We start from the raw sequence: 19,097 nt of genomic DNA, 5'->3' as shown, positions 1-19,097 counted from the left end.
GTGTCCGACACGTCTTCTAAACCGATACCGAGCGCACAGAAAGCATGTCAGAGCGGCATAGCAATAGGGTTCCGTAGCCTTACAAAAAAATAAGTAATATTTTTCTAAGGATTTTCATATTTTGTACGGAATCTTCCAAATTTAGGTATACTTTATACCTTAGGCTACTATTTACTCATAAACTACTAATAATTCTAAAGCAAACTAAGCCGTTATAGTTTTCCTTTAAAGTTTGATATACTTACTACCATTCTGATTTTTTTCAAATTTTTCCACCGGTTTAGATTTTAGAGGGGGGGGGGACGCTCGATTTTAATGAAAATTTGCACTTTAAAGTTGAATATTTCGCAAACAAACCACTGAATCGAAAAATCGTCTTAGCAAACCCCTGATGTTTTAAAAGACCTATCTAACGGTACCCCACACTATAGGGTTGGATGAGAATAATAAATCACCCCAAACTTTACGTCTATGGGAGGTGCCCTATAAACATTTTTTTAAAATTTTTTATTGTACTATTTTGTCGGCAGTTTACCTATATATCCGTGCAAAATTACAGCTTTCTCGCATTTATGGACCCTGAGCAAAGCCGCGGACGGACAGACAGACAGACATGGCGAAACTATAAGGGTTCAGTTTTGCAAACCATTTTGGCTCCGAAACCCTAAAAATCGATTTAAACTTGTGTCTCTGTGAAATTAAAATTTAGACCCTGCTTATTAATAAAGAGTAAAAAAAGAAAAAAATGTTTTTTTTTCGATATTTTACTTTGAACGCGATTATTTCGGAAACTAGAACCGAGAACAAGGTACCTTTTCCCAGATAATGCCACATTTAAGCTTGTATTATATAGATTCTAATAGACTTTAAGATTATTGTAAATTAGTACTGTAAGTTAGTTTTAATTAATAATAATAATAATAATCATTTATTGCCCAGAAAATAGACAGGATTACACATAAAACAAAAATATAAGCAGGTGGCAATGGGCTAGGCTCAGCATAAAGCTGCGAGCAAAGGAAACTTGCAGCGCTGATTTTCAGCCTGCGCCCGTCCACAGCGTAACAAGTTTACTCTAGAGCCGGGTAAATAATAAGAACAGAAAGAAAATGCGCATGATAAAATAAAATGAAAATAAATAAAACTAAAAAACAGGTGGCAAGGCATCATTGCGAGTCTGTTGTCTTAGGTTTGGAGCTCTGAATTTGAGCTCTGGTTGAGTTCGAAACGCGTCAGTGCAGTGTGGTTGCCGTGACCTATGCGCGCTCCCACAGTGAAGAGGTGGAGGAACCGCATGAACACGAACATGTTGCATAAGTGGATATCACTAGATAATACCAGGTCTCGGGTGAGCAAAGTAATTGTTTTAGTTCATTGATTTATTTTAGGTTAAGTTTCCCGAAATAAAGATTTTTGAAGTTGATTTTTGCGACCCTAGCCCATACCGAATACTAGGGCACCACGATTCCGAGTAAATTAGGTTCATTTGTAAATAGTAAGTTCAGTAGTTTATAAGTAGCGATCAATAAAACCCGACATCGATAGCGAAAATGGCGATAATTCAAAGCGGTTTCTGAAACCCAGCGACCACCAGACCGCCTGAATTATCGCCAATTCAGGCGGGAGGCCGTCTTCCCGCCGCTCGGGTATAAATACGACGGTCTCCCCCCTAGCGAGTCTAGTCGACTTCAGCGAGCCATCCGAGTGACTAGGACAAGATATCCCAGCGAGCCTTACGATATCTGCGACGACCCCGGACCCGAACCATCTCTCGAACCTGCGACTTGGCTTTCCAACTGAACTCTATACTTGCTCACCCGACGACCTTGGCTATCGATACCGGATTTTTCGTGTCGCGATACGAATTACCCGAAGAAATACAGTCCACTACCCGAACTGCGAGTTTTTTCTTTTACCCGATTGATCCCAAGGCTGTCGTGTCGACGACAGCTTTATTTATACTTTCACAAAAATAATACAAAAGGTAAACTTAAGGCTTCCTCTGATGATGCCCCATGACGCCAAATTAGAATAGGTTTTTCACAAAGTGCAAGTTTAAAATTACTTTTTAAAAGTGAGAGTTTACCTGCATTTAGTGACTTGTCGGGTCATGTGTTACCGCAACCTACACCATAGCATTTCCTACTTAATCGTCCGAAAAATCTTGATTACTGGCATACAGCTAAGAGGTGTGTGGCACCTTCTCTTGTAATTATTATGGCTTAAGGCCTAGCTGGCGTAACGGCCCGGCCGTGACTACGCGTTACCGAATGCGCGGCGAGCGATTTTCTTGTACATTGTGTTGATTTGTGGTGTTCAATAAAAATAGTTGTATGGTATTGTATTACTTGTGCTCAAAATCTTATTACTATAATAATTGATTTAAGACATATTTCCATTGAAAGAAAACTAGCAAATGTAACACCTGATAGGTACACTAGCAAAGCTAAAAAATTACTAATACGTTGCCAGCCTCGAAGTCTGAGATTGAAATGCCTCTGGTTGTGCCTCTAGCGATAAGAATAGAGAGTAAAATGGTGTTGCGATCTCGACGGACCTTCCGCAAAATCCTACTTGACGAGTTGATCAGCTATGCGATCTTATCTTAGTGTTAATCCAATACAGCATTATATATAATGCATTATAATTAGTTCAGTTTCTTACATTTCCAATCAATAATTCATTTTATTATTTTCAGGAATTCGTAAGAACAAAAAATGGAATTCTGAAGCAGAGTCCACGAAGAAAACAGCTGACAAAATTGCAAGCGAAATTAAATAAAGTTTTAAGAGTCGAAAACTCGTTTAAATGCAGATTGGCACTAGCATCACGAATACGAAAAACTGCAATTTTTGAAATGCTCAACCATACAGATTGCACAGATAGAAAATATTGTATACGAAATTTTTAAACTGTTGTCTAATAAGTAATATCTCGGATTATAATAAGCTACACCACCGCAAGCTATAACGTTACACCTGGATTACAATTTCTTGACATGTGATACAGAAAAACTGGCGAACTATATAGTTTGCATAAGTAATTGGAGCAAAGAGGTAAACCAAATTTTGGCAGGGAAATCAAATTGTATTGATAAAACCGACAGTATAAAAATATTAGCATAAAAAAAAATATCGTGGGACACTTGACACCAATTGACCAAGTACCAAACTAAGCAAAGCTTGTACAGTCGAGTTCAAATATATGAGCATAACCAAGGCTTCAAATATAAATGTACATGGAAGGGTACTTTTATATCTGAGCAGATTCATCAATCAAACATATGTACACATGAGCAAGCCTTTCAGTAATATCTACACAACTGGAAACTCAAAAATATGTTCTCTACAAATATTTTTAAAATTATTTGATCTACTGAAAGTACATAAAAATATACGCAAGAGTTATGAGGAACAAGGATGTAGCCCTCTTGTTCTGAGAGGAGGCCTGTGCCCAGCAGTGGGACGTATAAAGGCTGGGGTGATGATGATGAGCTGGCAACGTCGCATTTTTTTACTTTATTATTACGATATCATGATTAATTATTTGCATTAGACACATTTACTTATATACTAAGAACAATTCTTACGGTCCACATTTTAATTTTTCATTCAATTTCTAAGGAATAATCCGAAAAAAAAACCGGCCAAGAGCGTGTCGGACACGCCGTAAATAGGATTCCGTAGCCATTACGAAAAAATTAAGTAATATTTTTCTAAGGATTTCGTATTTTATACGCAATCTTCCAAGTTTAGGTAAATTTTATACCTTAGGAAAGAAAGAAAGAAAACATTTATTCGTGACATTAAAAAAGACAGCAACAATAATAAAAATAAAATAAAAAATATAGGCTAGGCTTAGGCTGCTATTTACTTTTAAACTACTAATAATTTTCAAGCAAACTTAACCGTTATAGTTTTCAGTCTAAGTTTGATATACTTAATATCCTGATTTTCTTCAAATTTTTCCACACAAAGGCCTAAAGGTATACGCAATCCGATTTCCGACCAATTCCACCAAAACTCCCGAACCCGATTTTGTAACTTCAAAGTTCAAAATCACAAAAACGGCTGAACCGATTTTGAAAAAGCATGTCTAAGAACCATCGCCCTGATTTGCGATCTTTTTTTTCGTGTTTTGTTTGATTGATTTTTCGGAGGATTAATGGAATTATACAAATACAGGCAGACGTTTTTTTAGATTCAGACAGATGGTGCAAATTTTATTATTCAAAAATCATATTTGTACCAACTTTGGAATCATCATCATCATGTCAGCCGAAAGACGTCCACTGCTGAACATTGGCTTCCCCTAAGGCGAACTTTGGAATGGAATGTGCAATTTTAGAAAATGTTAAAATAGTTACGCATTTCCTTTCATTTCATTTTTCCTCGGGATAAGAATAAGTTAATTCTGTACACAGCCACACAGCTGTCCCTGTAATGTGAAAAAGGCTTCTTTAATCTAGGGAACTCGCAAAGTTCCCGCGGGATAGATGTAAATCTTTAGTTCGATTTACAAAAAAATTAACTGATAGAAAGCTACACTATTTTTTTACTTAATCCCGAGAAATTGTAAAGTTTCTGCGGGACATGAATTTCTATTTTGTTCTATTATAACATTCTTAATTGTCAATGAGAGGCATTGTATCTTTGAAAGAATTTTGAAAATCAACTCCGGATTTGTATTCAATTATTTTTATCCGCGGAAAATTTGCATTTTTTCGGAGAAAAAGTAGTCTGTGTCAGTCAGGATAGTGTAACTTTCTTAACAACTTAAGTAATTGCTTGTTTTCGAGAACTTTTTTATTTCAATTTATTTTTATCTTTTTAGTTATATATTTTAGTGTCTCATAAAGTCATGTATACCTACATCAAAACTGAACGTACATGTAAAATTTCATATCTGTGCTTTAAGGAGTTCCGTCATGAGCAGACGACTCTGGCTGCAGCATTAGGTGTTGTCTATTATAAAAACGCATTGTCATTGAAATTAAACAACTGTGTAGTTTTTTTGTGTTTGCCATTAACTTTTGAGAAATTCCCTTCTACGGAGATGACCCTGGCCAGGATGAACAGGATGTAACTGCCAAATGATTGGATTATTATCAGATTTATATCAGTTTGCCAAATCTACAGTCCCTAGTTTTATTAGTTTAGATTTCGAACTCTACGTCCATATGATCTTAGTTAGTTATTCTAAATATGTTGCGGTAACAATGTAAAATTCCAAAAATGGAACCCTTATTGTTCGTCCTGTCACATCACAGGCATTTTACTTGGAAACTATAAGAGGAATGTGAATTAAATTTTGAAGGTATTAACCTTAACATAAATTTCTGTAGTTAAAATACGACAATAAAACTTTGATTTCTCTGATACAGTTGATGTTATTTCAAAGACTGCTTTAAAAATATGTTTCCTTGATTTTTTGTGTGTAAATAAGTAAAACATTTTACGGCCGTTCATAATATACATGATAAAGTTTTTTAAGAACCGGTAAAGACGATGACACTTTTTCGAATATTGTGTATGCATAATAGGTAATATTTAGAATAAGAATTATTGTCATTGTGAAAATTTGCTATAAATTGTTGCTACGCGATGTGACATGCACATGAAGCCACTAATAATCGGCTACAATCTAATTTTGAACATTAATCTACCGTGAGACTATCTCATAGTTACTTAAACGGAGTCAGAAACATGACGTGCTAGAGCATAAACGCCTTTTTCTAGCGTAAGAATATAGATTTTTATTTTATGTAGTTGATTATAGCCAGTAATCTCATTGCAAATGTATGTTTATCTACACCCATATAGTATATCCTCCATTATGCGTTCAAAACCACAGATTACGACAGCCACGACCATCATTACGATATTGAATTCTATTATGACCACGGCAGTACAGCACGGGGGATACAGAAATCTATATCGTAATGAGATTTCATACATCATTCATTACAGTTACAGTACAGGTGCAGCAGCGGGGCGTTCACCAGCAGGCGCAGGTCGTCGTCATCGGGCGCGCACCGGGCGCAAGTCGTGGGGCAGACATACCTAGTACTCGTTGCAATGCAGGTCATTCTCAAGGGTTCGCGGAACACATGATAGAAGATTTAATATATGGATGTAGATAAAATATTTGTATGCAACTGTACGTAATTAGGCCTTAAAACACTCATGTGACCCCTATTAAGATACAGTTGCATAAACTACTATAATACTGCAAAACATAGCCCATTACACACGCACAAACGTCACGCCTGTATTCCCAAATGGGGTAGGCAGAGCACACGAAACGTTACCGCTTCGGAACCACTTTTAGCAATTATAGGTTTAGTTAAGTTTGACAAAAACGGTACAATAGTGACAGGTTGCTAGCCTGTCATGATATAAATAAATGGCAATTGATAAATCTGAATTAAAACTTTACTTCCCTTTCTCTATACCCTTTATAGCGCAGAGAGATCTAAGCAAAATAGTAGCAAGTAGACCATTGAAAAAAGTAAAACGTGGTACATTAACATTTGGTAAGTACTGATTTTAATAATAAAATTGCCCAAGTGCCGTGAACTTGGTTGTCTTCTTCTATTCGGCACAATCTGTTATTCTCAGTATTGCACATGTTTTTTTGTTTAAACATGTGCATTATTGAAAATAACATTTTTACTTAACTCGTTACGCATCCTAGAGACTACATTAGTCCCTAACTTTTTTTGTGCGGGAAATGTCCTAGAGACTACCAAGTAGTCTTAAGGACATTTCCCGCACAAAAAAAGTTAGGTACTAATGTAGTCTCTAGGACGCGTGACGTTAATTTTATCTATAGCGTAATATTGATAATCTATACGTAGCTATGCATACGTAAACATACATATCTATATGTATATCTAGGTAGACATGCATAGGCGCGAGCTTTAACAATGAGAACTAGATGGCACCTCTTTCCATACGAACCAATACAAGTTCTGAGATACCCGTCTATCTCCCTATATATACTGTAGTCTTTGGAGCTAGTGACTTTTTTGTACCAACCTCTCCAAAATAACTTATTGGTTGCCATATTTATGAAATGATCTGTGTTTAGAAATTTCACTTAAATTATAATATTTGCAATTCTTCACATTTTAAGCTGTGAAAAAAAAAATAGGCGGAAAAAAATATTACTAAGATAAATAATACAATATAAAAATAATTCTGACTGGATATCCTTTTTTATTTAAGTAAATGAAAAAATTTAGTTCTATTTTTCAATTTATATGGCAGCCCACAAACCTTCATCTGCTGCGTGGGAACGGACGCCTTCGCGAGATTTTGTGTTTACTGTTTGAATTTTCGTGTATTTTGGTGTTTTGTTTTGTTAATAGCGTTGAGTTTGAGATTATTTCTCCTCCGCATTAACTTTTCTTTCACTAAAGTGCATTTATTCGAGACAGGACTCTAGTTTTTACCGTTATTTTCACGGCTGTCCTTTACTAAGAAACCATTCAACATGAGGAGATGCGAAATTTGTGGTATTCAAGAAAAACATTGTGAAAATAAAATGTTCTTTGCTTCCTCTAAGTGAACATGTGTAAGTAAAGTTACTGATAAATCTGATAATAGGTGTTGAGGTTATATTTGGCTGGCCGACGTCAATTCGTATTATATAGTATCACGACAATTAAATTTTATTTCAGTTGTAAGCAGTGGGTGAAAGTAGTTGGCAACGAGATTTCACAAAATCGAAACCCGGCTGAAGAAGAAAGCCATACCAAAATTGGGACTTCCCATGCAACCTCTTTCTGAAGAAATTCTTGAAGGCTTTCCCCTAAAGATGGCAAGAACAGCCAAGGTAAACACTTTATTTTATTTTCAATTTATCTCTATTGCAACTTGACTTACTGCATCTTATAATAATAATAATAAAATAATAAAAGATATTGATTTAATAGTTTGTTTACAAATTCTACATAGGTACATAACAAATAATAAGTACAATCAAACTATCAAAAGGGAAAGCGACTCAGCTTATGCCTGCACCTTGCAGAACAAAGTCCCTTGGCTAACAGCGCTGTTTTTCAGTCGCCCCCATAAACCATAACCCTAATAAATACCATCAATACACATGCACATATTTTTTTTACATACAATATATGTTATAAATTAATTTGCTTCGTCATCAATAATAATGCTAGGTATTTTGAATGTATAGTATAGTTAAGAAAGAAAGAAAGAAAGAAAAGTTTATTTTGGCTCCAAAAATGTACCACCTAAAACTAAGACTAGAACTAGCACTTAAACTATGTTACTAGGTGACACAGCAGGATACCAAAAAGGGTCTCCACTCAGCATGTGTTGCCGCACATTATGTGCAGTAACGCTGGTTTTCTGTTGCCGGTCAGAGCATTAGTAATAGACAGAAAAATTGGCTATACACACTAATTATATTTCACCTGTATAAGTTAGTGGAAGCTTCTGGCTAAATTAATCTTTGTTTCAGGTTCAGCTTTGGAGTTGCCCAGTGTGGAATATTTACATGCACAGTTTCTACAAGTGGTGCGCAGTGTAAAACTGACAATACAACAGGTAAGCTATCACTGATAAAAATCTATACCTTATAGCATAATTTAGAATTTTAGAGTTGATCTGATGATAAAGCTAGCGGGTGACCATAGGAACACTGTGATAAACAACACAACTGCATCGAGTTTGGACTCGTTTGTCGTCTTGACGAGTACTTTGGTAACCAGGGGCATATAGTACAGTCAGCAAAAAAAAATACTTATATTAGAAGAATTTTTGGAAAAACTTTTATTGAACTGTTTACGGAACCTTTCATGTACGAGTCCAACTCGCACTTGACCATTTTTTCTATATTGTCTGTGTTTATGGTACACTTCATGTAATAACACTCCTCTTTTTGCGTTAGGGGTTAAAAATAGGTTGAGCTGCTTAGTAGTTAGAGGAGATAGAAATGGATATGCATACATACAGGTCAAAATATAATCCTCCTTTTGGGCTTCACCAGAATCGGGTAAAAACTACAGAATTAATTTCATTACATTTGGCGTGGCAAGTAGATTGTTTATCAGAGGTATACAAAATTATGTATTGTCAACTAACTCCAAGATCACCTTACATTTCATTTCATTCATTTGACAAGTAAAGACATATTTGACAATAAGGCAAGACATTGTAAGAAAGTTGTCTAGGTAAACATAGGTCATTGACCTGCAATATGACAAAAATTGGATTGTGCGTACCAATTTTATTTTATCTTGCATTAGTTAGTGTAAGCTACTGGCTAAATTTAACTTTGTTTCAGGTTCAGCTTTGGAGTTGCCCAGTGTGGAATATTTACATGCGCAGCCTTCCACAAGTGCTGTGCAGTGCAAAACGGACAATACAATACTACAATACAATACTTGTGTAACGTGAAACTGTATTTACCTATGTAAAGAAAAACAGATCCATGACATGAAAATAAATTATTATTAAGAAAAACAACTTTTTTTTTCTTTAATTCGATCATTTAATTAATAAAAAGCGCACCACTACGTGCCGTTTTTTGACAATATATCGATAAAAAAGCACAACACTATGCTGTTACAATATCGATAATATCGACTGTTCCTAACAACACTACTTGTCAATGTGACTTTTTCGGCCCTGTTTAGTCTGTGCAGTTCGTTTCTTGATATTGGCACCAAAAAGACACTGAATTCATACTACAATCGTGGTATTGTTTTTGTATGAGAGTTCCGACTCTTAAAACGTAGTGATTATATACTCTTTGATGGGAAAGGGCGGGAAACTTCGTGAGAAGAGGACGCGGTTTTTTTGTGAAATTTGAAATTATAATTATAATCAGCTAAGGATTGTTGTTAAGTAGATTAAAGTGTATATATTTACCTCAATTAATTTGTATTATATGTATAGTTGTAAATAGTTACAGTGTATATACTTTGGTAAGTAATTTTTTATTAACTTGTAAATATGGGCGATCCGCCCGACCCTGGAGGAGGGACAGAATTTCCTCTTCAATCATCTATTGATGTATTAGTTGACGCATTGGAGTCGTCTATGGACACAGACTGCTCCACATCTGAACAAAATTTACTTAAACGAAAACGACTTAGAGTGAAATGCAATCTGTGTCATAAAAGAAAAAGGAAAGGGGGTATTAAAGATGCACTAAATGATTGTCAATGTTAATAACTGAAAAAGATGTGAAAGTAAATTATCAGACTCCCCAACACAGTGTACTAAATGATTACAATCATGATCTAAACATCAGTAATAATACTACTGATACTACTACTCGTATGCCGGTTGGTCGCTCTCTATACGTAAAGACTGATTTATCACCATACATAATCCATGTCCAAAAAGAAACATCAAAATGCAAATGATGCCACTATTCTCCACCCAGTTACATTTGGTCGTTTTTTAAAACGATACAATGTTAATGGTATTGTTAATGGTACCTTGAAACGCATAGGTAGGAACAGGATTAGTATGGAATTTGCAAATTTCAACGATGCTAATATGTTCTTATCCAACAAAATTTTAACAAATGAAAAGTACAAAGCCTTTATACCCACGTTTAACGTTACACGTTTAGGCGTTATAAGGGGTGTCCCTTCTGATTGGTCAGATGATGAAGTCATAGCCAACATTAATGTACCAATTGGGTCTGGCCCAATTATAAAGTTGAGAAGATTGAAAAGGAAGGTTACAGCTGGTATAGATGGTACTAATCAATATGTTAACACAGGTACTATTGTTGCAACTTTCGATGGTCGAACCCTCCCACCCGGTTTACATGTGTTACGCTGCTCTTCCTGTAGAGCTATATATATACCCACTATACAATGTTATAATTGCTGTAGATTTGGGCATGTAAAAAACCAATGTCGGTCTACTCCAAGATGCTACAAGTGCGGCCAAGGCCACTCCGGTAGCAACTGCAATGTGGAAGAGGAAAGGTATTGGTGTATTCTATGCAAGGGATGCCACCAAGCCATTGATAAAAATGTCTGGAATATGACAGACAAAAGGCAATTAAAGAAACAATGAGTAAAAGTTGCATCTCTTACATAGAAGCACTTAAAATACACCCACCAGTTTCAAGGGTATCATATGCGGACGCCCTACTCACTTCTCCACCACTGCCAAATACATCTAGAGATACACAAAACTCCTCAAGCTCACAAAACTTACCAAATTCACAAAATGTGTCATACAAGAAAACAGTTTTTCTGAAACCGAAGCACCACCAAAGCTTTCAAAGGGGTATGACTATCATGCCCATGCTAATATTGTTAGAAATCCAGTCATATCAGAACATAAACCCATTCACAATGCAAACAATAATAAGGAAAATATGCAAATCTCAGACATCATTAAGTTAATTATTCAATTATTATCACAATCTAACATCGTATCACCGTCCAACGCTGCAGCAATTATTGACACACTATACAATATCCTACTAATATTATAAATGTGAAAGTTTGTGAGTGAGTGAGTGAGTATGTTTGTTACTTTTTCACGCTTAAACGGCTGGACGGATTTTGATGAAATTTGGCGGAAAGTTAGTTTATAACCTGGATTAAAACATAGGATACTTTTTATCCCGATATTCCCACGGGATAGGGATAAAATCTCGAAATAACAACCTCTAGGCTTAGAGTCATGAAATTTGGTATGTAGGTAGTTGGACGTCTGAAATAACACATAGGCAACTTTTTGACTCGATACTCCAACGGGATACCTAGGGATAAAATCTAGAAATAACAACCGCTGGGCTTAGAGCCATGAAATTTAGTGTGTAGGTAGCTGAACCTCTGAAATAACACATAGGCTACTATTTATTCCGATATTCCCACGGGATAGGGATAAAATCTCGAAATAATAACCGCTGGGCTTAGAGTCATGAAATTTGGTATGTAGGTAACTGGACATCTGGAATAACACTTAAGTGACTTTTTGACCCGATATTCTTACGGGATAACTAGGGATAAAATCTCGAAATAACAACCACTGGGATTAGAGCCATGCAATTTGGTATGTAGGTAGCTGGACCTCTGGAATAACACATAGGCTACTTTTTATTCCGATATTCCCACGGGATAGGGATAAAATCTCGAAATAATAACCGCTGGGCTTAGAGTCATGAAATTTGGTACGTAGGTAACTGGACATCTGGAATAACATTTAAGTGACTTTTTGACCCGATATTCCCACGGGATAACTAGGGATAAAATCTCAAAATAACAACCACTGGGCTTAGAGCCATGAAATTTGGTATGTAGGTAGCTGGACCTCTGGAATAACACATAGGCTACTTTTTATTTCAATATTCCTACGGGATAGGGATAAAATCTCGAAATAACAACCGCTGGGCTTAGAGGCATGAAATTTGGTATGTAGGTAGCCGGACGTCTGGAATAACACATACGCTACTTTTTATCCGATAAGATAGTTTTGTAACTAAGGGACCCCATACATCCGTGTATTATTGTTATTATTATTTTGTATTTTTTTCTTTAATTGTATACTTACTGTAGTTTTTAAGTATTTTATTTGTACTTATTTTATTTTGAAAAAATGACTTTCTGCCAAGCTTCTTGCGGCGCATTCTTCTTGGCAATGATGGTCTTTCCGAAAGTGTTGGTAATTAAAAAAAATTACGTGTAAAAGTGCCCATTGCGGCCTATTTACTGAATAAATGATATGAATTTGAATTAGGATAGGGAAAAATTTTGAAATTTTAGCACTGGGTTTAGAGTCTTGAATTTTGTACAGTTATTCACAACACAACCTCAATGAAGACCACGATATAAATTTGGAAATTTCCAGGGGAATTTTGTAAAATCCCGAAAATTTCAATTGCAACTACCAGACCAAATAGTTTACGCGTGCGAAGCCGCGGGTAAAATCTAGTATCAAAATATAATAATGGCCCACAGAGCCAAAGCGCTTCAGTGGAATTGCCGGAGCTTAATACCTAAAAAACAAGACCTAATTTATATTATTAACAAACTTGATCCCTTTGTTATCTGTCTTCAAGAGACATGGCTTAAACGGGATTCTGTTCTCAAAATCCCAGGTTTCTCCTGTGTTCGTGAGGATAGACCTGATGGGTATGGTGGAGTTGCCATACTTATCAACAATCTATTTTCTTTTACTCCTGTAACCCTACCTTTACACAGTAATGACCTTTCAATTTGTGCTGTGACTGTAAATAATATCTGTTACATATCTGTATATTATTCCCATCCAAGTAACCAAATTTTTCATGAAATCAATCAGATCATTAATTTTATTCCAAAACCATTCATACTTTTAGGCGACTTCAACTGTCGCAATCAGTTATGGGGTTGTAACACAACTGATTATTATGGAGAACAGTTACTAGATCTACTAACTTCTCATGATCTGTGTGTATTAAATACTGGTGCCCCGACTCGCCTTGCCAGATCAACAAGCTCACCAGATATATCTATTTGTACACCTGATCTAGCATCACTCCTTTCCTGGTGTCCTATGGAATCCACATATGGTAGTGACCATTACCCATTGGTGGTCACTTTCCATATAACAAACCTATTAGGGTGGTAAGACAACCACGTCAAAAATATAATTTAACAAACGCTGATTGGATGACATTCAGAGAAAAAGTAAGTCAGGCAATGTGTAATGTTCCAGAAATAAATTCTACTAATACTTCAGACTGCTCTGAATTCATAGCTAAGGCACTGATACAAGCTGCTGATGAAACTTTTCCCCTAAAAAGTTGTGGAAAAAGCATAATACCATCGCCACCATGGTGGGATAAAGATTGCACCCTTGCAGTTAAACAAAGAAAGGAGGCTGAAAGACAATATTGTATGTCTATGACAGACTATAATTTTGATAATTACCTAAAGGTAGCCAATGACACTAAGGAATTACTACGGAAAAAGAAATTTGAAGGATGGCGTAGTTTCTGTTTGTCTATTTGCCCTGGTACAAAACCCTCTATTGTATGGCAAAATATTAGAAAATTTAGATCCGCTTTTAATGACAATCAAACAACCAAAAATAAATAATAATTTAGCAGAACAAATTATGGATTGTTTGGCACCAGCTTCCGCTCCTGAACAATTTGTCTTGCATCCTCCCTTACTATCACCTGCAACAAATAGCAATATTAATCCTACTGATCATAATCTGAACTCTCCATTTACATTGTGTGAATTAAAAGGGGTTCTTTCAACTATTAAAGATTCAGCACCAGGTGAAGATGGAATCCCATATTCTTTCTTGTCAAACCTTGATGACAATACTCTTACTTACTATCTCTCACTGATCAATAAAGTAATGCTAACGGGGATTGTTCCTCGGACTTGGAGAACACAAATTTTAATCTTATTACTGAAATCAAACAAACCTAAATCAGATCCGTCTTCCTACAGACCCATAGCGTTGTCATCTGTTTTAGCAAAAATAGCTGAACATATGGTTAAAAATCGCTTAGAATGGTTTCTAGAACATAATAAGTTGCTATCAGAAAGTCAATTTGGGTTCAGGAACAGTGTTACCAGTACCTGCGTCGATTTTCGGACGATTCGCTATCTGAAATGGGACGATTTTTGGACAAAAAGGACGGCTGGAGAAATAATTATGTTTTTTTTAATGGTTGAATGGAAAAAAAAACCTGAAAGGGCATGAATACTGATATATTTTTAAAGCACACAAATTAAAAAAAAACGGTTTTGATTATTTATATTTCCATGCAGATTGAAGAGCGAGTGACCGCCACGAAAGTATTCATCATATTAATTATATGACTTTGCGAGCGGCGACTTGGCGAACAGCGGAACACTGCAATGCAACAAAAACCATCCCGGTTAATAACCATGACACCACAAACGAAATACTGGACCACACTAAATCACATTTTGAAATTCCAAAATTTGGCAATTTTTCTTTAACCTGGCAACTGGATTATTCGTCGCGATGACAGACAATTTTTTTTTTTGATACATTCGTCCTCACTAGGACAGGCAAAAGTAATAATAACCATGCAGCCAGTCAGACAACGACAAGACAAACAAAAAAATAACGAAAGTTCTCTTTCTAACATGACATGACGTGCGGTGCGCCGGCATACGTAGATAGGATAGGAGGACAGAAAATTGTGTTTGTGTGCAAGAAACAACAGGCAAGCGATACGGGATCACTGCGAGTGGAAAAAGGATGGTACAATATTGAATATCGCCAGCAGTCTGAAGTTATCGCATTCACGCGCTGCGCTTTTCTTCCGTTTCGTTTCACTCATCTACTTACTTACTTAGATGAATGAAACGAAACGCATTATTTTTTGTAATGAGTAATGAAATGAAGTACCTATTAAAAATAGTAAATTATTCTGGATAACTATTTGAAAAGGGACGTAAAAGGTATTAATGTATTACGAATTAGATGAACTCTGCCTCCTATATTAAAGAAAACTCTGTAAATCAGTGCATTCTGTAAGACTATATTTTCATTAAGTGACACTGTCTACAAACGAAAAAACCGTTGCTACGACACAGAAACCATAGACTTTAACACTTTCCCTCACTTAACTAAAACTGAAACAGATGCATGGATCTACACTCATACACACATTTGTCTTGAGACTTCTCAGGCGTCAAAATGCTGGTCAATTCTGTGCCCCAATTACTTCTCGGTAAAGGTTGCTCATTCTTAGTTAGGTACAACTTTCCCTTTCTCAACAGTACCTGGTTTTTAAGGATTAGTTTTGCAACTTTCCCTCTTTTAATAGTCTCTGTAACTATTATCTGAAATTTGCTCTAGAGAAATAAAAATGCTCAGTTCATTGATTTTTACACCAACTTCTTATGTGAAAACTAACCTTCAATAAACTTTTCATTTGATAGTCGTCGAATTCTGATGAAATTTTGAAAGAAATTTATTAGGTACGTTAGATGCATTATTCGGCTTGAATCTCATCTACGCAATCATAAAATTCATCCTCATCTTCATCTTCCACTTCTCCCTCAAATTCGACCGATTCTGACGTCTTTTCCACTAACGGAACAAAAACATCGCATTCTACTATGTTATTCCCTCTAGTCCAATAGGATTTTCATGATCTTTCGGGGACTCTTCTTGTTCTGATAGTTCTTCTTCTGGGTCTCTCAGCGTAGTCTTGCAATCCTGTGACTTTAACACAAATTCGTACTTCATCGTACCTTTTCTATAGCATTAGACATCAGAGGTGACTCCTCAAAAATTACATCTCGCGATCGAACCAGACGACTTTTCTTGCCGTCGGTAACCCATATACGATAGTCTTCTTCATCATATCCTATAAGGAACGCTTTAATGGCTTTCTTATCCATTTTTTTACGTATCTGTTTAGGGACTTGCACGAAACATCTGCTCCCTATTACACGTAAATGTTCTTTGTTTGTTCTTTTCCAAACCAAACCTCGTATGGGCTTTTACCCTCGACTCTCGATGTACCTGTCCGGTTCAGTACATAAGCGGAGGTGTTCGTCAATTCTGCCCATAAATCTACTGGAAGTGGCTCTTGCACGGTCATAAGTAACTTAGCTGTTTTAGTTAGCTCACCATACCCAATCTGCTCTTTGGTGTAAGGCATAACCAGCTTTTGTTTATATACCATGCTTATTCAGAATGTTTGTTACACATATGTTATCAAAATCTCCCCATTTTCATTACCATGGTTTTTATTATATGACCTTGAGCTTTAGCTGTCTCGATCATGACATCAAGTTTATTCTTAACTTCGTCTCTACGCAATCATAAAATTCATCCTCATCTTCATCTTCCACTTCTCCCTCAAATTCGACCGATTCTGACGTCTTTTCCACTAACGGAACAAAAATATCGCATTCTACTATGTTATTCCCTCTAGTCCAATAGGATTTTCATGATCTTTCGGGGACTCTTCTTGTTCTGATAGTTCTTCTTCTGGGTCTCTCAGCGTAGTCTTGCATCCTGTGACTTTAACACAAATTCGTACTTCATCGTACCTTTTTCTATAGCATTAGACATCAGAGGTGACTCCTAGTTGACGTAAGTATGAGCAGAGCCGAAACTGTCCGCTCGTATATACTTTTCTAATTTCAACTCATGTGCGGCGTCACCTGTACCTTGTTGGATTGGCTTGGTCATTGTTCCTCTATTAATCCATAGCACCGGGTGTGCCTCGCAACATAATCGAAACTTTATACCGCCACGTTTCCCAGTTACTTTTCCTTCTAGGAGGCCGATCTGCACTTTTGCAGCAAACGACTCCATCTTTCACACTAAAAGCCATAACTATTAATGTATTACGAATCAGATGAACTCTGCCTCCTATATTAAAGAAAACTCTGTAAATCAGTGCATTCTGTAAGACTATATTTTCATTAAGTGACACTGTCTACAAACGAAAAAACCGTTGCTACGACACAGAAACCATAGACTTTACAAAAGGGACGGAATATATGAACGGACATCGAAGGGACGTTGCGATGTATAAACGGACGAAATCGTCCCTTTTGGACGTCTGGCACCGCTGTTCAGGAAAGGTAAATGCACTTTTGACAGTCTTAGCATCTTTACCACAGATATTCGATTAGCTTTTCTAATAACCATTCCATATTAGCTGCTTTCCTAGATATAAAAGGTGCATATGATAATGTAAATATTTCAATTTTGAAAAAAAAGTGATTCAGCTGAATGTTCCAACCTTATTGATTAATTTTATTATGCAACATGCTATGTGAACGATTTGTTAAGTTTTGTATAGATCCAAGCACAAATAATACGTAGCCAGAACAATTTGGAAAGGTCTGCCTCAAGTTCTGTTTTTGAGCCTCTTTTATATAACATATACACACGTATGATTTAGAACATTAGTGAACAGGCATGTTAATATACTGCAATATGCGGATGATCTTCTTTTTTATGTGTCTGGACGATCTATAGACGACATGAATGGGTCGTTATGTACGGCATTAGATGACTTTAAGATTTGGTTTGGGAGAAACGGTCTGGACTATCAGTATCCAAAAGCACTGTAGTTCTATTTTCTCGTAAACGAACTCCTCTACTGTTAATATTGTGTATATGATTTATTACTACCTGTAAAAGATGAGGTAAAATTTCTAGGAGTTATACTAGACGCAAAATTAACTGGCCTCTCTCATTTGAATAATCGCACAGAGATGCGAAAAAAATTTAAACATCCTTAGATGTCTCTCAGGAGTGTGGTGGGGTGCCCATCCCTTCACGATGAGGCTTTTATATAACGCAATAATACGAAGTGTATTAGATTATGGAACATTTCTATTGCATCCTAGTTATGTCAAGTCATTAAAAAAAATAGATAACATTCAGGCAAAAGCTTTAAGACTTATAACTGGTGCAATGAAATCCAGTCCATAAACTGTTTGCAGGTTGAATGTAGCGAACCACCATTTAGTTTAAGACAGCATATTTAAGTGATAGGTTTTCTTCCGAAGTCTTCAGTTAAAATACCATCCTCTATACCATAAAATTTGTAGTCTATCTCAGAAAGTAGATTCTTCTCCCTACTGGAAATATAAAGACGCACCATGTCTTGTGAAAAGTTTTAAAGATACAACAACATCATAGCACCTACTCATCGAAGCCATTTGCTGCCTTTGTATCAATATAGCTATAATTCACTTCTTACAACTCCACAAGCAGAATATAAGTTGGATATTCATAAAATACATTTTATCAAAATGTAAAATTTAATAGTATAGTCAATGAAAATGGGACAACTGGCTTATATTTTCACCGATGCTTCTAAACATTCAAATACAACTTGTGTCGGTGTAGGAGTTTTACATCCACAAAATAAAATATACAAAAAATTAAACTACCTCCAGAATCTTCTGTATACACAGGAGAATGTTACGGTCTCTTAAAAGCAGTCGAATATATTCTTTTATCAAAGTTGCAAAACACTGTAATTTTTTTGTGATTCCCTTAGTTCTTTACAGTCTTTAGAAAAGTTTCCGTTTAAATCTCACAAGCAGTCTCAGATTGTTTTTCAACATTAGAGATCGATTATTT

The sequence above is a fragment of the Choristoneura fumiferana genome, chromosome 29 (genome assembly GCF_025370935.1).
Source record: "Choristoneura fumiferana chromosome 29, NRCan_CFum_1, whole genome shotgun sequence".
NCBI lineage: Eukaryota > Metazoa > Arthropoda > Insecta > Lepidoptera > Tortricidae > Choristoneura > Choristoneura fumiferana.
This window is presented reverse-complemented; position numbering follows the sequence as displayed.